The following is a 22,612-nucleotide window of genomic DNA, read 5'->3' on the forward strand; positions in this document are numbered from 1 at the left end:
GAAAACGCAAGCATTCTGCAAGCTAAAAACGCTTGCGAATTCCACATGCGTTTACCCGTGGCAGGGAGTTGCTGAAATGCTGCGGACATTTCCGCAGCATTTCTGCAACGTGGGCACATAGCCTAAATAACAAAATTACTTTCTTTATTTTTTGCCTTCTCCATCTCCCCACCACAATTTTTTTTTATTACTGTAATAGAAAATTGTCAATGAATGGTGCAGTTGAAAATACAACTGTTCAGTCAAAATGCAGGATATCATATGGCTACAACAATGCAATGCGATTCTGAAAAATAACACTTGGTCTGGCCCAAAATAAGCTGAATCCTACTGAGAAACACTGCTAGCCTGAAAATACTGATAAATAATGTGTGTCAGTAGCACTAATAGGTTGCATTTCTGTTTTCATTAGTTCAACTCAGAAATCCTTAAAGATGGTTTCCAGTTAAATATAAGAACCGTAGAATATTACATTCTGGAGAAAAAGCATACTTCTAAAAGATCGGTAAGAAGAACTTGTGGATGATTTAAGGGAATAGTACTTTTATGATGGAGTAACACTAGCGTTTAAAAATTCAGTCAATGTTGATCCAGAAGAGCAGGACAAGTGTCATGCAAGTGGCATACGATTTTCATGCTAGTACAATGCCATCTTCCTCACTTAGCATCCATATGACATGCATATGCAATCCGTATGCAATACAATTTTAACATTAGCTTTAACATAGAGTAATTCTTTGTCATTTAAAGATAGTTTTCAAAGTACATATTCTTCAATATGTAGATTAGATAGATGGTGACCTATATAATTAGTGTAGTGTGGGTGTAGCTTACTGTACATGTATTTAAGTAATAAATCAATAAATTTAAGAAACAAAGTGTTAGGTCCCCCGAATTTTTGTTAACCAGCAGAGAGAAAGTGGACAGCTAGGGGCAGATGAGAAGGGGGTAATGCACCCCCCCTCCAAAAAAATGGATTGAGACCCCCTAAAATTAATAACTAGCAAAGGCTAGGCAGACAGCTCCGGGCTGATATTAATAGGCTAGGACACGGCTATGGATATTGGCCCCATCCCAGACTAAAAACATCAGCTCTCAGCTGCCCCAGAAATGGCACAGGCATAAGATGCTCCAATTCTGGCGCTTAGCCTCTGCTCTTCCCACTTGCCCTAGTGCTTTGGCAAGTGGGGTAATAGTATTTGTTATAGTGAATATTAAAAACTTTGAAGCCACCAGCGATGGGGGCATTCACCCCCCTCATCCTTCCAGTGAGGAAGCAAACAGCTGACAGTCTGAGCCTCTTGAACGGACTGTACAATGAACATAAGGTAGTAGGGAATTGCATATAGTGTGAATTGAACCATACTACTATGCAGGCAGTCCTTTTCGGAAATAAAGGACGTCTGCAGTGTCACAGAGGATGTTTTTTGTACGTGAGACAGGGTTGGAACAAAGGTACCTGTGTTTACACATAGAGACCTGGAAGAGCCTTTCTTTTTACATCTTGAATTTAAATGACACCTGGGTTCCCTCTGATGAAATATTATAACTAGAATAGGCAGTCCAGACTTGCTGTCTCCAAAATAAAAATTCTGAATATTGGAATTTGTTTAGATCCGGTAGTGATGGGTCTGTTGATTTTCAGCTTCAATGCTAATCAAGGAAGAAGATGCATGTTTTTTCAAAACTGTAGCACCTGCCTATAAGCCCCAAATCCATAGTGGCCAGAAAACTGACAACGGCCATGTCCTGTTTGGTCTATGCGTAACTATAAAATCCCAATACAAAATATAGCGAACTTCTGCGATCATCAGGAGTGAAGTTATCGCAAAAGTTGGGACTTTCATAAAATCTTAAAGGGCTGCGGACATCCCAAAACACAGCCCATGTGAGGTCATCACGGGGGGAGGGGAATGTGGGTGTAACCCAGTTGCTGATAAAAAAAAGTCAAGCCAAATTATGATCTTGGTTCCTGCAGAGATAAATTTCGGTGTATACATGATTCCCGTTCTCTGGACGTATTTCAAAGGAAGCGCTCTACTACGCTAGGCCGAATGATATCTGTGATCGATATAGTAAGTTTCTTTTGTTTTATCTGTTTTATTTTATGTAACGGTGTATGTTGTGTTGATTTGTGCCCTTTGTAAAAAATTTTGTATATTTTTTATGAATACTGCCTCGTTTTGAATTAAATATGAAATGTAATAGTTCTGTTCCTTTTGTTCTGCAACTCGCACCCCTGAAGCTGTTATATGAATATGTTACCAGAACCAGGCCTGCAGTCAGCCTGTAAAAAATGACTGGTGGTGGCAGCGAGTAATCTGGGGTTATCGTGGAGTTCACAATGACTGTATTGAAGGTATATACAGTACAGTCCAAAAGTTTGGACACACCTTCTCATTTAAAGATTTTTCTGTATTTTCATGACTATGAAAATTGTACATTCACAGTGAAGGCATCAGAACTATGAATTAACACACGTGGAATTATAAACTTAACAAAAAAGTGTGAAACAACTGAAAATATGTCTTATATTCTAGGTTCTTTAAAGTAGCCACCTTTTGCGTTGATGACTGCTTTGCACACTCTTGGCATTCTCTTGATGAGCTTCAAGAGGTAGTCACCGGGAATGGTCTTCCAACAATCTTGAAGGAGTTCCCAGAGATGCGTAGCATTTGTTGGCCCTTTTGCCTTCACTCTGTGGTCCAGCTCACCCCAAACCATCTCGATTGGGTTCAGGTCTGGCGACTGTGCAGGCCAGGTCATCTGGCATAGCACCCCATCACTCTCCTTCTTGGTCAAATAGCCCTTACACAGCCTGGAGGTGTGTTTGGGGTCATTGTCCTGTTGAAAAATAAATGATGGTCCAACTAAACGCAAACCGGATGGAATAGCATGCCGCTTCAAGATGCTGTGGTAGCCATGCTGGTTCAGTATGCCTTCAATTTTGAATAAATCCCCAACAGTGTCACCAGCAAAGCACCTCCACACCATCACACCTCCTCCTCCATGCTTCACGGTGGGAACCAGGCATGTAGAGTCCATCCGTTCACCTTTTCTGCGTCGCACAAAGACACGGTGGTTGGAACCAAAGATCTCAAATTTGGACTCATCAGACCAAAGCACAGATTTCCACTGGTGTGTCCATTCCTTGTGTTCTTTAGCCAAAACAAGTCTCTTCTTCTTGTTGCCTGTCCTTAGCAGTGGTTTCCTAGGAGCTATTTTACCATGAAGGCCTGCTGCACAAAGTCTCCTCTTAACAGTTGTAGAGATGTGTCTGCTGCTAGAACTCTGTGGCATTGACCTGGTCTCTAATCTGAGCTGCTGTTAACCTGCGATTTCTGAGGCTGGTGACTCGGATAAACTTATCCTCAGAAGCAGAGGTGACTCTTGGTCTTCCTTTCCTGGGGCGGTCATCATGTGAGCCAGTTTCTTTGTAGCCCTTGATGGTTTTTGCCACTGCACTTGGGGACACTTTCAAAGTTTTCCAAAGTTTTCGGACTGACTGACCTTCATTTCTTAAAGTAATGATGGCCACTCGTTTTTCTTTACTTAGCTGCTTTTTTCTTGCCATAATACAAATTCTAACAGTCTATTCAGTGGGACTATCAGCTGTGTATCCACCAGACTTCTGCACAACACAACTGATGGTCCCATCACCATTTATAAGGCAAGAAATCCCACTTATTAAACCTGAGAGGGCACACCTGTGAAGTGAAAACCATTCCCGGTGACTACCTCTTGAAGCTCATCAAGAGAATGCCAAGAGTGTGCAAAGCAGTCATCAAAGCAAAAGGTGGCTACTTTGAAGAACCTAGAATATAAGACATATTTTCAGTTGTTTCACACTTTTTTGTTAAGTATATAATTCTACATGTGTTAATTCATAGTTTTGATGCCTTCAGTGTGAATGTGCAATTTTTATAGTCATGAAAATACAGAAAAATCTTTAAATGAGAAGGTGTGTCCAAACTTGGTGGCAGCAGTGAGATTCTGAGTGACCCCTCCTGTGTCCCCAATCTCTGGCAGGGTTGATGTCAGTTTTGTATTGCCAGCTGACAGCAAGCCCAGGGGTTAGTAATGGAGAGGCATTATAAAACACCCCCATTACTAGCCCAGTAGCCATATTGTAAATTTAAAAAAAAAACCTGAATAAAGTCCTTTATTTGAAATAAAGACACTGGCACCTTTTTTTTAACTAAAAATAAAAAGCAAAGTTATACTCGCCATGACGCCTAATCCACTGAAGCCCATATCCCCTTAAAAGAATTAAAATAATAAACAACCATATCCCTCACCTGTTCAACGTGAAGATAATCCTCAGATGCCCATGTCCCCTGTAAAAGAGTAAAAAAGAAAAAACAACCATATTCTTCACCTCTCCGACATGAAGACTATCCATTTGTCCCTTGACAAGTCTAGCTCTGTTACATCTAGTTGCTAGGCTGAACGCTGGCATGATGTGAGTTCAGTCTGGCAGCCAGCAGAGACACTGGGCTGCACGTGGTAACACAGCATCAGTCTCGGTGATGTGAATAAGGTGAGCTGAGTTCTTAGCTGATGAACTCTGTTCACATCCCTAAGGTCACTCCTAGGACGTGAAAAAGTTCTCAGGCTAGCAGTGACGTCATTGAGGTGAATGGAGTTCATTTCCTATAAACTTTGCTCACCTTTCTCACGACACTGCTGCGCTAGCACACTTAGCATCTCTGCTGGATGCCAGACTGAACGCTTGCATCATGCTAGCGTTCAACCTGGCAGATGGATGTAGCAGAGCTAGAGTCTGGGGAGCCCCACGTCATTTTAGTAACTAGTAAAGGCTTAGTATACAGCTATGAACTGATATTAATGGCCTGGGAAGCTCGATGTTTACTACCCTTTCCCAGGCTATAAACATCAGCCCCCTTCTGTCCACTTTCCCTCTGCTGGCTAACAATATTTTGGGGGATCCCACACCATTTGTTTCTGTAATTTATTGATTAATTAAATACTTGAACATTTTAAACTGCACACACACACTGCACTAATTATATATGTCACTCACATATTTGTAGCTGTCTATTCTATGTATATATATTTTCCCCTTCTCCCATGACAGCACCACCTGAGAGAGGGTATCCGCCCATCAATGACAGGAAACCTACTGAATAAAAGAGCGGTTCCTCTCCTCCGCATCAGTTAGTTTCCTGTCCTTGAGGAAACCTAGGAAGAGCGATATGGTGAAGACTTACCACAGATCTGGAAGGTGTCCATGGACAGGATGCCGTCCGGACTGAAAATACACCACTGGCCAGGAAGTTGGTGCAGGCAGAGACCTGTTACTAAAAGTTTCCTGCCAAAATGAGGTCCCGGGTCTGCGTATGCCGGTGCTGCAGGAGTACCCCATGCTGCGTGCATCGGTACATGCTTGTGGGTCTGCGCACGCGCTTTGTGCGCTGGTGGAAGATCCAGCGCCCCGCTGTGATGAGTGCATCGAAAAGCATGGTCGCCTGGGACTGTGAAGGCGCAGAGCATGAGATGTAATATCCGGCGCGTCCTGATGACGTAGTGTGCCAGACCTTAATGATGCGGCCATTCAGGTCTGCACATGCACAGGGCTTGCTAAGGCTCACTGTGCACAGCGTGCCGGATTCAAATTGTATTTTACCCTGAAACCGGGGAGGGGCCGGACGGAGATGTGACAGGACCATCCCGATTATGAAATGGGATGGTCACAAGATGGTAGTGCCTGCAAAAACCTCAAGCATGTATGTGCTTCAGGAGCCACAGCAGCAGCGTCACCGCCAGGGATACAGCAGTGGCAGTCGGACAAGTGGCAGCAGGACTGGCCAAAGGAACAGGGCGGGTCATGAGTCCACCACCTCCAAGGGAGAACGTTCATGTGAACCGATCCCACCTTCATCTCCGGTACCCTAGACTGAACGTCAGAATGGTGATTGATTTCCTTGTAAGTTGACCATGTTAAATAGGTCCATTTTCCTCCATGTTTTTTTTTTTTTTTACTAGGGAAGGCCCATGAAATGTAGCAACTAGCAGAATAATAAAGATTGTGCACTGTGCAGGGACAACTTACCTAGCACATATACAAAAAGACTATGTCCCAGTTGTATTCAGAAGACCATCTCTGAAGAAACCCCTAGTTTTGCTATGGATTTAACCCCTTAGTGACCGAGCCAAATTTTTGAAATCTGACCAGTGTCACTTTATGTGGTAATAACTCTGCAACGCTTCAACAAATCCCAGTGATTTTGAGATTGTTTTTTCGTGACACATTATACTTTATGATAATGGTAAATTTTGTTCAACATTTTTTGTGTTTATTTATAAAAAATATCAAAAATTTGAGAAAAATGTTAAAAAATTAGCAATTTTCTAAATTTGAATGATTATCCCTTTAATACGGATGGTCATACAACAGCAAACCATTAATAAATAACATTTCCCACATGTCTGCTTTACATCAGCACCATTTGTAAAATGTTATTTTATTTTGTTAGCATTTTAGGAGGTTTAAAAATGTAGCAGCAATTTTTCATTTTTTCAAAGAAATTTACAAAATTTATTTTTTTAGGGACTTATCCATGTTTGAAGTGACTTTAGGGGTCCCATATATTGGGAAACCCACAAACGTGATACCATTTTAAAAACAGCACCCCTAAACATATTGAAAACTGCTGTCAGGTAGTTTATTAACCCTTCAGGTGCTTTACAGGAATTAATGCAAAGTGGTATGACAGAAATGAAAATGTGTATTTTTACCACCTAAATGTTGCTAACTTCTAAACAGATTACTACAGCCGTCAGACTCTAAGGCCACTATTTGGTCATGAATTGCCATGGCAAGCATCAGGACAACAAAATCATGATCTGAGGGCACCAATTGTGACAAAGAAGAAGCCCCCACACTCTGTTAACCATTTATAATGATGTAGTCACTATTGACAGCAGCATCTAAGGGGTTAAACAGATTTAGATGGTGCAAATACTGATCGTGGCTGGTACAGCAAGTTGTCAGCTATAGTGTACAACCGACAGATGCTGGATTGTCACCTGTATGGGGAGGATATTTTCTTATATCTCAGGTCAGTTAAAAGACGTATTGGCGGTCATTAAGGGGTTAAAATCCATAATAAAATCAGAAATCAAGTACTCATTGAAACATCTAATGAAGCAAGAAAAGGGGAAAAAGAGACCAAAGCATCAAGTATCTGATTCGGATGGTTCAGCAATATTGGAGGATAGGGATGATTCAGACTCTTCTTCTGTCTCCTCTAATAGTAGTACAGGGGTAGGCTGTGTTTTCCTGCGGAAGACACAGACAAATTAGTAAGAGTCATTAGGACAACCATGGGCAGCAAAGATTCTAAAACTCCTAGGGACAGTTCAGGTGTTACGGGTTTCACGCGACAGAGAGGAGCCAGAAGACCGCGGCAGTTAAGGGCGGATTCAGGAGCTAAGGCAAAGTACGTGGCCCTGGCGTCTTCACCATCAGAAGTAATTCAGGGGCCATGGCGAGCAAGGGTGCCCCTAGCTTTAGGGACAAGGAAGGAGCCCCTAGAGTCGTGACATCAGGACATCATGTTCAGGGGTTTAGAACAGGAGAGAAGGTGCTCATTCCCAGTCAATGAGATTAAAATGCTCATTGACTAACAATGGAAAAGATCTGAGAAGGGTCTGCTGCCATCTTTATCAAAGAGGAGGTACCCATTTGACGAGAAGGAAGCAGGCATATGGAAGACGCCCCCTAAGATTGATGTAGCCATGGCAAAGTTCTCTAAAAGGTCTACCTTGCCTTTCGAAGATCTTAGCACTCTTAGGGACCCCTTGGACAAGAGAGCAGAAACGTATTTTAAAAAAAGCATAGAAATCCTCAGCAGGGGCATTGAAGCCAGCAATGGCAACATCCTGCATGGGCAGATCTATGATGGTTTGATAACAGCAACTGGAGGATCAACACAGGAACAACACATCTAGAGTTAAAATCTCCCACTAATGCAAGGGTCTACTGCCTTCTTTGCAGTCTGGTTGGCTGCCAGGTCAGCGAATTTATCAAATGCTGCCTGTAGAGCACTGTGGCACAAACGCTAGCTGGGGGATGCCCAGTCTAAGGCCAAATTATGCTCAGTCCCATGCGAGGGAAGATCTCTTTGGACAAGCACTGGATGGTATTTTAGATAAGGCTGCAGACAGAAAGAAGGGTTTTCCCAGTGTGTCTATTCCACAATATGAGTTCCTTTCACAAAAGAAACAAGTCCCTCAGAGAACAGGGGAACTGGAGGATAGGAAGCCAAGGAGTGGAAGCTTTATGTTTGGGGTCCCTTCCTCTGAGGCCAGGAAGCCTTCTAAGTGACTGGCTTCCCCAGGTAGGAGGAAGGCTGTCTTACTTTCGGCCTGCCTGGGAGAAGATTTGATCGAACACCCAGATTCTGAAAATAATACGGTCAAGGCTAAAACTAGAATTCAGGTCTGCTCCGCTGCACACCTTCAGGATATCATCTCCAAGAAGTCTTGGGGAACAATTAGCCCTGGAGGCATAAGTACTAAGGCTACGTTCACATTAGCGTTGCGCGCCGGTGCGTCGGCAACGCAACACTCGACGCACCAAAAACGCGCGCAAAAACGCTGCGTTTTGCGACGCGTGCGTCGTTTTTTGACGAAAATCGGACGCACGAAAAATGCAACTTGTTGCATTTTCGTGCGTCCGACGCTAGCGTCGAAAACGACGCACATGTCGAAAAACGCTAACAAAAAAACGCACGCGTCCCCTATGTTAAACATAGGGGCGCGTCGCCGCTGCGTCGCCGACGCAACAGCGACGCACATTAGCGTAACGCTAATGTGAACGTAGCCTAAGCTTAGTATGAACACAAGTTCTGACGGAGGTACCGGTACAGCAGCAGGGGGAAGGGTTTTATTCTGCCCTGTTGATTTAAAAAAAAAAGAAAAAGCCTGACGGCACCTTCAGGACTATAGTTAACCTGAATAGACTAAAGTTTCTGGACTACAGGCCCTTCAAGATGGAGTCCATAATATCGACCATAAAAATGTTCCCAGGCTGTTAATGAGTATCTTGAGGATGCTTACTACCACATCCCAATCTATGTGGAGGACCAACTGACTTGAGAGTAGCTGTCACGATTCCCCTGACCGCTGTCCCCAATTGGTCAGGATTCCCACCGTGACCGTCACCCCTACGTCACAGATTGAGGTGACTTGAGGCCAACAGACGGCTATCACATGTGCAGGGGGGCTTATCTTAGTTATCCTTATTCTAGGTATCCCACTGCTTTTCTATATACCACGAACTGCAGGGATTTATGTATATCCCACTTACAGTTCCACTTAACACTTGCAGCTCTCTGGCGCCCCCCTTACTCTCAGGTCAGATTAGGTACTGCACCCTGGGTAATTAGTCGCCAGAAAGGCTGCCTGCTATGTACTGGCTATTGGGCACGCTGCAGCGACGCGATAACTACTCCCACTCAGGCAGGAACAATAATTATTAACGCCGCAGCCGCTACAACATAACCCAACAGTCTGCACACTTCTCGCTGCCACCAGCTTCGATTAAACGGGTCCGAAGCTAACCCAACACAGTAGCGTAATTCTCTTCAAGAGACAGGGTACGGCTTTTAGAGCATGGAGAACTGAACTAACATATAATAGTATATCCCATTAACAAATTAGGCAGTGCTTTATCAAAAATATTTTATAAAGATGTTACAAATGAGACAATTGCAAATATGTACATGGGTAATTATAACATAAAGGGAATAAATGAGAAAAGATAACACTCACATGTTAAAAGCATGGCGGACACCCCAGGCTAGTGCAGTTTCCATACATCCCAGTCCATGGGATGTACTCAGCTCTTCCAGGACAATAGGACAAGAAATCCAGAAGAAGAAATCCAGCAGAAGGGTGAGCTGGGGATGTGTGCCACAACTTAATACCTTAAGGCTTTGACATCACAGGAGGGCTGGCTTATCCAGACCCTCCTCTCTCTACATTCTGAGTACTTCAATCTTAAATTTATCTACTTGCTATAACTTCGCTACAAAACATGACAGAGTCAGACTCAACCTATCATTCATCTCGGATTAACGGGAGCATTCTAATGAGATCAAATATGTCCTATCTGGGATACATATTTACAGAGAAAACCCTACTTCTTTACCAGACGGAGTTAGAAGCCCGAGTTTCAAGGGATGGGTAGATACACCGAGTGAGAATACGACTATATATTTTCGTATTTCTAGCTTAAATCGTTTGCCTAATATCTAACAAAAACTAAACAAAGAATCTTTCATGGATCCTTGAAGTTTCTACTTCACTGATAGCTGAACAAGAGCTTACACAGGAAATGCCGGTCGTAAATTCCGTTCGGCCATAAAACTCCCCACACTCTCTGAGAAGGAAAGCCAGGAATTGGCAGCTACAAACTGTTACTCCAAGAAGGGGGGCTTAGCCCACGCAGGCTAGCAAGAGAACTACTTATGATATGTCATACCATATCGTGACACCTCCCCCTTTTGGTGTGCGCTAGGGAGGCAGGACCTGATGGTTCTCCTCCATGCGCACCCTCAGCAGGTTCACCCTGGTGGGCGAACCCATCACCATTGCCATGCTCTGGCTCCATGGTGCCTTCGCCTACCCGGTTTCCCAGGTAGTGAACCTCCCTCATGCCCATCTGACACTTTCCCGGCTTGATAGTCAGTCCTGCTTGGTGAATTCGCCTGAGCACCTCCTCGAGATGCTGCAGGTGTTCCTCCCAGGAGGAACTGAAGATGGCAATGTCATCCAAGTACGCCACGGCGTTCTTCTCCAGTCCCTGAAGCAGGAGGTTGACCATCCGCTGGAAAGTGGCAGGGGCATTCTTCATGCCGAAGGGCATGACCGTGGACTCGTACAGTCCGAAGGGCGTGATAAAGGCGGACTTCTCCTGCGCAATCTGCCAGTATCCTCTACTCAAATCCATTATTGTCAGGTGTTTTGCGCCAGCTAACTTCTCAAGCAGCTCCTCGATGCGCGGCATGGGGTGCGCGTCAGAGGCTGTAATGGCGTTGTGCCCCCTGTAGTCCACGCAGAACCGGGTGGTCCGGTCCTTCTTTGGCACGAGAACTATAGGTGAGGCCCACGCACTCTTTGACCGTCGAATCACCCCCAGCTGTAACATCTCATCGATCTCTTGGCGCATAATCTGCTGCACCTGGTCAGAGATTCGATAGGGTGTTTGCCGTAGTGGGGCGTGATTCCCGGTGTCCACCTCGTGGACTGCTAACTCAGTCCTCCCAGGTCGGTTGGAGAACACGACCCGGAAGGGTTCCAGTGTGGTTTGCAACTGCACCCGCTGGGGTTCAGTTAACGAGGCGCTTACCTCCATATCCTCGATGGACCCATTGGCCTTGGCTTGGGCCAGCAAGTCCAGGAGGGTGTCTTCCTCACTGTCTTCGGGCAAGCTGCAGACCGGTAGGACGAAAGGTTCACGTTCGTGATGAGCCTTCATCATGTTGACGTGAAAGGCCTTTCGCCTACCCCGAGCGTGGTCAAGCGTGACCACGTAAGTGACCGGGTTGAGCTGTTGGTGGACGACGTACGGGCCCTCCCAGGCTGCCTGAAGCTTATCCGTTGGTACGGGGACCAGCACCCACACCTTTTGACCCACGTGGTAGGTCCGCTCCCGGGCGTTCTGGTTGTACCAGTGCTTCTGATCAGCCTGAGCCTGCGTCATGTTGTCATGCACCAACTGCGTCAAGGTCTGCATCTTGTCACGGAAGCGCATGACATACTCCACTAGGGACACTTCAGAAGGGTTCGGCTCCTCTTCCCAGGATTCTCTTACCAACCCAAGGGGTCCCCGGACTCGCCTGCCGTACAGGAGCTCGAAGGGGGAGAACCCCGTCGAGGCCTGCGGAACCTCTCGGTAAGCGAACAGCAGGTGTGGGAGGTACCGCTCCCAGTCGCGCCCTTGGGTCTCAACCAGCATGCGTAGCATCTGTTTGAGGGTACCATTGAAGCGTTCACACAGGCCATTGGTCTGTGGGTGATACGCACTCGATACCAGGTGCTTCACCTGCATTCTCTTACAGAGAGCCTCCATTAGGCGAGACATAAATTGGGTCCCTTGATCAGTAAGCATTTCCCTGGGAAACCCTACACGTGAAAAGATAGCCAACAGGGCATCTGCCACCTTATCTGCCCTAGTTGACGACAGAGCTACTGCCTCTGGGTACCGGGTAGCATAGTCTACCACAGTAAGGATGTATTGCTTTCCAGAGCTGCTGGGGACGGCCAGCGGGCCCACAATGTCCACCGCGATCCTCTGGAAAGGCTCTTCTATCACTGGCAAAGGGATCAGGGGAGCCTTAAGAGCAGGCCCCGCCTTCCCCACTCTTTGACAAGTGATACAGGAGCGGCAGTAGTTTGACACATCTGTCCCCATCTTAGGCCAATAGAAGTGTTGAGACAGCCGGGCCTTAGTTTTGCTGATCCCCAAGTGTCCAGCTAGCAGGATCTCATGGGCAATCCGCAACAACTCACCCCGGAATTGCTGCGGGACGACCAGCTGTCTTTCCCTCAACCACTCCTTTTGTGATTCTCCGGGTACTGTCTCCCGATACAACCTTCCTTGTTCCCAGAACACCTTCTCCTTATCAGTCTCGGAGAAGAGCGTCCCGGCAAGTTGTCTCAAACTCTCTAGGCTCGCATCTGTGTGCAGAGCGGCCTGAAACTCCTGGCTAAGGGAAGCCAAAAGCGACGTCAGGGTCCCTTCCCCACGGGAACCCTCTTGGACCTGCTCTGGGTCCACCTCTGGTTCAGTCACAGTGGTGACTGAGGAGGGTCCGGAAGGCTGACAGTTATCTGCATTCCGGGCACTCTGACTGCGGGTGACAGCAGCTACGTAGGCTGTCTCCCCGGGGGTTTCTACAGGCCCATCAGCCGGCGCTGCTATGGGCTCTACCTCCCCATCCACCCCCAACACTCCAGGGCCAGTGCTACTTATGGGCCAGTTACCTTCCTCGGTGGCACTGGTCACTTTCATGGCATCACCTTCCTCACGGTTCCCATGCATCTCCCCATTTCCTGTAGCACCGACACTTGCCCCTGTTAGGGGTTCATCAGCCGTCTCACTCCGCAGAGCGACGTGGCTGGGCACGCCTGTACCTATGGACACATTAACCTTCACAGAAAAATCATTATCAGGTTCAGCTGGCACAGGTACAACATTTTCACCATCAATCCTAGGGAAAAAATGGTTATTAGATGCATCATTACAAGATAAAGCATGGTCAGGTAACACATGCGATCTCCCATCATCATCATCAGGGTTAACGTTACCCTTATTAGTAGATTGGGGAGGGGTATCAAGGATGTAGTAGGCAACCAACCTCCCCAAATCAGTCCCCAACAAAACATCAGTGGGCAAATTATCAGACAGCCCCACTTCCTTCACCCCGCTCCCGGCACCCCAATCAATAAAAACCCAGGCCATCGGTAAGGGACAGCTGATGCCCCCAATCCCAGTGACAGTTAGGGTTTTCCCCGGAATGATTTTTTCAGGGGCCGCCAGTTCGGGTCGGATGAGGGTTCGTTCAGCCCCGGTGTCCTTGAGGCCTGTAGCAACATGGCCTCCCACAGTGACGGGCTGTACGTTGTCACACACCCTTCCAACCACACCACCCACCAAAAGAACTGCTGCATTAGGCCCTGGGGCCTTGGCTGGGGTGTTCTTCTTCTTGGTTGGGCAGGAGGGACTGATATGACCAGTCTGATGGCAGGTGAAACACGTGCGAGGTTCGGTGGTAGGTCTGGTGTTGTTGGCCACAGGGACAGGACCTCTGGTGTGTTGGCTGGCAGGGGTACTGGCGTTGGTTGCAGGCTTACCCCCTCTCCAGCTGGTGGTGACTGGCTTCCGCACTTCCGATTTACGGTTGGCCTCATAGGCATCGGCAATCTGCGCTGCTTTCGTCACGTCTTTGGGTTCTCTGTCCATCACGAACTGTCGCACCTCAGCTGGGCAAAGATGAAAGAACTGGTCTTTGATCATCAGGTCTCGCAGCGGTGCAAAGGTGGTCACTGACAGTCCTTGGGTCCACTGGTCAAAGTGGGTCCCCAGTCCATGCACCACATCACTGTAACTGTCGTGTGGGCCACGTTGGAGGGTCTGGAACTTTCTACGGTACACCTCGGGTGTAAGCTGGTACTTGGCTATCAGAGCCTGTTTGATGGCCTCATAGTAACCATCTTGTTCTTGAGGGAGGGCAGCAAACGCCTCCAGAGCTTTGCCTCTCAGCCCTGTTGTCAGGTATCGGGCCCATTCATCTCTAGGCAGCCGGTACTGTCTGCAGGCTTTCTCAAAGGCCCGCAGAAAAGTGTCCAAGTCTCCGTCCTTCTCCATAACAGGGAAGTGATCGGGCCGGGGCTTAGGCATCTGAGCGCTGCTGGGCTCACGGCTGGACTGGGACGACCCCTGCATTTGCAGTCGGGCCATCTGCAGCTGGTACTCCCGCTCCGCTTGCCGCTCGGCTCGCTGGGCCTGGGCCTCTCGCTCAGCTCGGGCCTCTCTCTCGGCTTGCTGGGCCTGGGCCTCCTGCCGGTATTGCTGAATCAGCTGCCGGCGTCCCTCATGGTCGTCAGTGGGGAATTCTTTCAAGGCTGCCTGCAGGTGGGGGTCCAATTCGCCCGGATTGCTAACAGGGCCGGCATTCAGTGGTTGGACCTCTGCTGCAGCACCATGTTCGCTGGTGCTGGCTTCTGCGGCCTCTGGGCTCTGTGACCTGGCTTGGTCTGCTTCGAATTGCACCAGGTCAGCGACCATTTGAGCCTTGGACTTGTCCTGGGGGTTCAGGCCATGGTACATGCATATCCCAGCAAGAATGTCCTTCTTCTGCTGGTTGTACCAGGCTTCCCCTTTCGCAGCCATGGTTGCCAAATAAAAGATAGGATAGAAAAACCAAGAGAAAGGGAAGGGATAATTACCAGTACGCAATTGTCTCACAACTAAAAAGCACTGAGTTCGTTCTCCAAACTTATTTGTGCAGAGTCCTCGCAAGAACTTTCTGCAAGTTTTTAGTGAAAGGAATGATTACTCAAACCAAATCACTAATGCTCTAAGATATCCCACCGCCTTGCCACCAATTGTCACGATTCCCCTGACCGCTGTCCCCAATTGGTCAGGATTCCCACCGTGACCGTCACCCCTACGTCACAGATTGAGGTGACTTGAGGCCAACAGACGGCTATCACATGTGCAGGGGGGCTTATCTTAGTTATCCCTCCACTCCACGATGTGATGAAAAACCACACACAAGGCTATTGACCTCTTAGTTTACAGCAGGGGCTTATTCTAGGTATCCCACTGCTTTTCTATATACCACGAACTGCAGGGATTTATGTATATCCCACTTACAGTTCCACTTAACACTTGCAGCTCTCTGGCGCCCCCCTTACTCTCAGGTCAGATTAGGTACTGCACCCTGGGTAATTAGTCGCCAGAAAGGCTGCCTGCTATGTACTGGCTATTGGGCACGCTGCAGCGACGCGATAACTACTCCCACTCAGGCAGGAACAATAATTATTAACGCCGCAGCCGCTACAACATAACCCAACAGTCTGCACACTTCTCGCTGCCACCAGCTTCGATTAAACGGGTCCGAAGCTAACCCAACACAGTAGCGTAATTCTCTTCAAGAGACAGGGTACGGCTTTTAGAGCATGGAGAACTGAACTAACATATAATAGTATATCCCATTAACAAATTAGGCAGTGCTTTATCAAAAATATTTTATAAAGATGTTACAAATGAGACAATTGCAAATATGTACATGGGTAATTATAACATAAAGGGAATAAATGAGAAAAGATAACACTCACATGTTAAAAGCATGGCGGACACCCCAGGCTAGTGCAGTTTCCATACATCCCAGTCCATGGGATGTACTCAGCTCTTCCAGGACAATAGGACAAGAAGTCCAGAAGAAGAAATCCAGCAGAAGGGTGAGCTGGGGATGTGTGCCACAACTTAATACCTTAAGGCTTTGACATCACAGGAGGGCTGGCTTATCCAGACCCTCCTCTCTCTACATTCTGAGTACTTCAATCTTAAATTTATCTACTTGCTATAACTTCGCTACAAAACATGACAGAGTCAGACTCAACCTATCATTCATCTCGGATTAACGGGAGCATTCTAATGAGATCAAATATGTCCTATCTGGGATACATATTTACAGAGAAAACCCTACTTCTTTACCAGACGGAGTTAGAAGCCCGAGTTTCAAGGGATGGGTAGATACACCGAGTGAGAATACGACTATATATTTTCGTATTTCTAGCTTAAATCGTTTGCCTAATATCTAACAAAAACTAAACAAAGAATCTTTCATGGATCCTTGAAGTTTCTACTTCACTGATAGCTGAACAAGAGCTTACACAGGAAATGCCGGTCGTAAATTCCGTTCGGCCATAAAACTCCCCACACTCTCTGAGAAGGAAAGCCAGGAATTGGCAGCTACAAACTGTTACTCCAAGAAGGGGGGCTTAGCCCACGCAGGCTAGCAAGAGAACTACTTATGATATGTCATACCATATCGTGACAGTAGCCTTGTATAGAAACAGGCAAGTCAGCACTTTCAGTACAGGGCTGCACCCTTTGGGTTATCCATGACCTTGAGGGTATTTACGAAGATTATTCTAGAAGTTACAGCACATCTCGGAGAACGAAATGTCTTATTAGTTGCGTATCTGGACAATTTTTTGGTGGTTGGCAGAAGTTTAGTGGATCAATAGAAGACTGCAGTTTCCATCTGATGCAAGTCAAGAACCAGCCTGACGCAGCTAGGATGAATGTTAAATCTGGAGAAATCAAAAGTGGAACAACTAAGGATTCAGTCTTTCTTAGGGCTTATCTTGGACTTGAAGAACAGACTTGTCATCTACTGGAAGAAAAGAAGAACAAGGTCATATAACCCTAATATCAGCAGCAGTGACCAGACCGGTTATGACTCTAAGGAAGGCAGTGTGACTACTGGGTCAATGACTTCCTGTATACCGGCCATCCAGTGGGCCCAGATACACTCCAAATACAGCAGGACATTCTGAAAGGAGAAAAGAGTCTCGAGGGCTATTACACTTTCCCTGGTGACCATCGATTCCATGGCTTGGTGGTTGGATTTGGAAAATCTGTCACAAGGAATCCCTTCGTTTTATCAGACCCCCTCCTCCTTTTAATGAGAGCGCAAGTGTCATTCTAACTACTCCATTTTGGCCGAAGAGACCATGGTTCACATCGATTTAGGATGATGTTCTTGTTGAATCCTTGGATCCTCCCTAATGTCCTGGATCTCCTCAGCCAGGGCCCAGAATGTCATCCTCAGAGCTCAGGTCTGCATTTGACTGGCTGAAGTTTGAGAGGTTGCTATTAATCCAAAAGGGCTTCTCCCTGGCCTTAGTCTCTACCCTGCTTCAGAGCAGTAAACCAGTAACAACTAGAATATATGGTATAACATGGGCAAAATTCTTGTCTAGTTCGGGATAATCCTTTTGAAGGAAATATTCAGATAAAGGCCATATTAGAATTTAATTAGAAAGGTATGGAGATGTGCTTGGCTACAAGTACTCTTAAGGTGCAAGTGTCTGCTCTAGGGGCCTTATATAAACATAACCTAACAGCAGATAGGTGGATAATTAGGTTTTAAAAGGCATGTGATAGATCTAGACCAATTGTGGCCCCAAGAATGCCTCCTTCAGCTCTAAACTTAAGGCCCCGTCACACATAGCGACGCTGCAGCGATACCGACAACGATCCGGATCGCTGCAGCGTCGCTGTTTGGTCGCTGGAGAGCTGTCACACAGACAGCTCTCCAGCGACCAACGATCCCGAGGTCCCCGGTAACCAGGGTAAACATCGGGTAACTAAGCGCAGGGCCGCGCTTAGTAACCCGATGTTTACCCTGGTTACCATCGTTAAAGTAAAAAAAACAAACGCTACATACTTACCTACCGCTGTCTGTCCTCGGCGCTCTGCTTCTCTGGTCTGGCTGTGAGCACAGCGGCCGGAAAGCAGAGCTGTGACGTCACCGCTCTGCTTTCCGGCTGCCCGGCGCTCACAGCCAGACCAGAGAAGCAGAGCGCCGAGGACAGACAGTGGTAGGTAAGTATGTAGCGTTTGTTTTTTTACTTTAACGATGGTAACCAGGGTAAACATCGGGTTACTAAGCGCGGCCCTGCGCTTAGTTACCCTATGTTTACCCTGGTTACCAGCGAAGACATCGCTGAATCGGCGTCACACACGCCGATTCAGCGATGTCAGCGGGACCTCAACGATCAAAAAATGGCCCAGGCCATTCCGACACGACCAGCGATCTCACCGCAGGGGCCTGATCGCTGGTACGTGTCACACATAGCAAGATCGCTACTGAGATCGCTGTTGCGTCACAAAACTTGTGACTCAGCAGCGATCTCGCTAGCGATCTCGCTATGTGTGACGGGGCCTCTAGTCTTGGAAGCATTAACGAAACCTCCCTTTGAGCCCTTAGACGAATTATCAGTCAAGATACCTTAAATACAGTAATATTGGTGGCTTTAACATCAGCCCACAGGATCAGTGACTTACAGGATTTATCAATTAATCACCTATTTACACAGATCATGGAAGATAGTCATATTGAGACCATACCCAGCATATCTTCCGAAAGTGGCATCTAAATTTCTTAGGAGCAAAGAGATTGTTCTCTGCTCTTTTTTTTTAGTAATCCTATGAATGCAGAGGAGCAGAGACTTCATACACTAGATGTTAAACGAGTCCTGGTACAGTATCTAGCCATATCAAAGCAATGGAGGAAGAGTGAATCCTTATTAGTTTCCTTCCAAAGAGTTAGGAATGGCCTCAAAGTAACAAACGGTACCATAGCTAGATGGATTAGGGATGCCAGTTGCTTAGCCTACACCTCTAGAAATATACCAGTTCCAGGGAATTTGAAGGCTGATTCCACCAGGGCAATGGCAACTTCCTGGGCTGAGAAGGCAGAAGTGTTGATTGACAGGATATGTAAGGCAGCGACATGATTCTCTCCTTCTACCTTCTATAAGCATTATCAACTTAATCTGTCTTCTTCTGATGACCTGTCGTTTGGGAGAAAGGTGTTACAAGCGGTGATCCCTCCATAAGATTCTTTTTGTCTATATAAATCTCTCAGGTGGTGCCGTCATGGGAGAAGGGGGAAAAATCTTAGTTACTTACCGGTAATGTGATTTTACAGAGCCCATTACAGCACCCTTATAGTCTCTCCCTTTTATCACTAGTTGGTGTGCACTACATAGGGGTGTTTAAGAAGAAATGTTGATTGGAGATGGTTGTGTTAATAACTGTCTGGAGGACCTCTCATGTTCTGAAACCCAACTAATGCAAAGGAGAGGTTCCGCCCTTTTATTTAGTAGGTTTCCTGTCCTTGATGGGCGGATACCCTCTGTAAGATTGCTCTCACTAAGTGTATTGGGGGACACTCGCTTGGCACGGGATTAACGTAGTCAGGCACGATTTTTGACTTAAACACAGTCTATACGGTTTATTAAAGTGCCATAAACCGGGTTGTGCACAGTTCACTTTATACATTTCATCAAACACAACAGGCACCAACTGGTGATATTAACTTGCAGCTTTGTCTTCAACACTTCATTTACGGCTTTGTCTCACAGACACTAAACATGCTGGACCTCTCACTTCACCCAGTTACCATGGGTGTCTGTACGCCGTACTCTTCACCAATGTCCCAATTCACATACAGCGCATATGACACTGGGTCGCGGTCTCTAAATACGCCAAACCTCACTCCGTTCAGTCACCGTGGGAGACCACACAGTTCATGGAACATTACAAGCACCAACAGTACCTGACGGGAGCTCCTGCTCCACCTGCTGACTCCTTGTCAGTCCACTCCTCCGGGAAAGCTGCCTCACAGGGATCACCAACTTGCCTGGGCGGCATATCTTAGTCAGTCCAGACCCACCGAAGGACGGTAGCTTCCCCAACACAGACCATCCAGAACCAGAGTCTTACTGTGTGCTATTCAGGGATCCGGTCCTACTCCCAGAACCTCCCAACACCCCAGCACGTACTCTTCAGGAAGCCTCCTCCCAGGTTTTCCAACGTAGGTTGCCCAGTGTGCTATTCAGGATTCCTACTCCCAGGAAATCCAACACACTGGCATCTCCTCCTCACATGAACCGCACATGTGACCTGTCCAGGTGCTATTCAGGACCTCGTCCAACACCCCAGGTATATGACCTGTCCAGGTACTATTCAGGACCTCATCCAACACCCCAGGCATATGACCTGTCCAGGTACTATTCAGGACCTCGTCCAACACCCCAGGCATATAACCTGTCCAGATGCTATTCAGGACGTCAGTCCAACACCCCAAGCCACTAGCAAGTCCAAAGCCCCACCATGTGCTCTTCAGGACTCCTACTCCCAGGAAAACCAACACAGGTTGTTCAGTGTGCTTTTCAGGGATCCGGTCCTACTCCCAGGGCCTCCCAACACACAAGCATGTGACCTGTCCAGGTGCTATTCAGGACCTCTGTCCAACACCCCAGGCCACCAGGTCCAAAGCCCCACCATGTGCTCTTTGGGAGTCCTACTCCCAGGAGATCCAACACATAGGCTCTCCAGGACCTTCCATTGGAACCACACAGGAACATGTGACCCACACCCTGGTCACATTATATACCCTTAACCACTCCCCTGGGTGGGAGTTTGGATGTGTGGCTAGTTTGTCCCGCCCATCTCACACAACTAGCCTAGTAAGTCTCCCTTACAACTACACCATACATATACACACTCTTGAGGGACTACAGATCCCAGAACAACAACATTGCATCAGACTTACCACGCAGACTCCCTCTCCGACACATATCGGTCATTCACAACACAGCCAGTCACTTTTTCACCACGATTATCACAATAGATATGCCTCCATACACATCCCAAGGAGCACTCACAGCACCCCCTAGCTGCCACAGGGGTCACTGCATCACACCTCTCTTAGGTGGTGCTGTCATGGGCTTTGTAAAATCCTGTTACCGGTGAGTAACTAAGATTTATCTATCTATTTTGACGTGTCACGCTGTGATTTTACTGTACTCGGCTGTCTTCTAGGAGATGGGTGCATAAAAATCCGATGGCACACGCATGATCCGAGTGTCAGGCAATTGTTTTTTTTTCTCTCACCCATTGACTTGTATTGGCGATTGTGATCTCAAATTCACATCCACTCGCAGCATGCTACGATTTTTTAACAGTCCAATTGCAATCCGAGCTGATAAAGAAATTGCAGCAGATGAGCATTGAATAACATTGGTCCGAATGCAATCCGATTTTTTTTTTTTTTTTATCGGATTGCATTTGTCCGATTTCATTGCAAGTGTGAGCGACCCCAAATGATGGTGCTCATGCCTGAGTCTGGGGTTTGCTTTATTCATATTATACCTGTTGATAATGTTTCTATGCATAAGTTATCATTTATTTTTCTGACTCATGACATATCAGGTCATACAGATATAAGGAGTCATTTTCATTGCTCACAAATAGGTATAAGCTGTAAAGTTGGCAGAGGTTTGGATGGCAACACCGCAGTTACTGCATGCTTTGAACTTCAATCCAGCTTGTGTGGGTTTTATATTACAGGAGAAGAAATAAGCTATTGATTGTTTCAGTCCACGTGTGTTAGTTTATTGCTAGTCAGGAAACAGAGGGCTTAGCACTTGTTTATTATGATCCGGTCACTGGAGCCGTCTCCTAACCTGCCATAAATGAGAACTTGTTAGCTGATATTGCTGGATAGTCATATGACTGAAGAATTCATCAATGCAAATTGTCGTATAACAGCAATGAGAAATTGAAAGCTGTAAAAACATAGATTTAGATGTAGAGAACCCTGCATCTGAATATACCCTAAAGCTGGCCATAGACATGAGATTGATGTCAGCTGTAAATTTGATTGGCAGACAATTATCTGTCCCATTTCCTCCACATAAACGAGTGCTTGGCTTAGGGCAGTCTCACACGTCCAGATAATTCCGGTACCGGAAAAAATCGGTACCGGAATTATCCGTGTCCGTGTGCCCCTACGTTTTTGTGGCACATCGTTCTGAAAATACTCACCTGGTTCCCTCGTTGGCTGTCGCTTCTTCCTGTTTTGGCCGCATCTTCTCCTGTATGCGGTCACGTGGGGCCGCCGATTACAGTCATGAATATGCGGCTCCACCCCTATGGGAGGTGGAGCCGCATATTCATTACTGTAAATGAGCTGCCCCACGTGACCGCATACAGGAGAAGATGCGGCCAGGAGAGGAAGCAGCGCCGGCGAGGGAGCGAGCCGGGTGAGTATTTTCAGAACAGCAGTGAGGGGGGGAGGGGGAGGGGGTGGGCGCACAGGGGGTAGGGGGACGCACAGGGGGTGGGAGGGCGGGGGCAGGGCCGGCGTCAGCACCCGGCACTCCGGGCAAATGCGGGGCCCTGGGGAGAGGGGGGGGCCCACTCATGCTGTCATAGATACAGCTGGGAGAGCAGAGCAGGAGATAACATGCTCTCTCCCCCCACAAAGTCACTGCT

The 22,612-nt window shown here is 47.0% G+C and overlaps 1 long non-coding RNA gene across 1 annotated transcript in view; it reads left to right on the top strand.

The window, feature by feature from the left end:
* Positions 1-410: 410 nt before the first annotated feature.
* Positions 411-22,612, top strand: part of LOC138674344 (uncharacterized) — a 36,683-nt gene continuing 14,481 nt past the window's right edge. Inside the window, exons 1-2 of the long non-coding RNA XR_011320601.1 lie at positions 411-505; positions 1,979-2,075. This is a non-coding gene — a long non-coding RNA (uncharacterized lncRNA). The remainder of the gene's footprint in view (positions 506-1,978; positions 2,076-22,612) is intronic.

This window comes from Ranitomeya imitator, chromosome 4 (assembly GCF_032444005.1).
Source record: "Ranitomeya imitator isolate aRanImi1 chromosome 4, aRanImi1.pri, whole genome shotgun sequence".
Classification (NCBI taxonomy): Eukaryota; Metazoa; Chordata; class Amphibia; order Anura; family Dendrobatidae; genus Ranitomeya; species Ranitomeya imitator.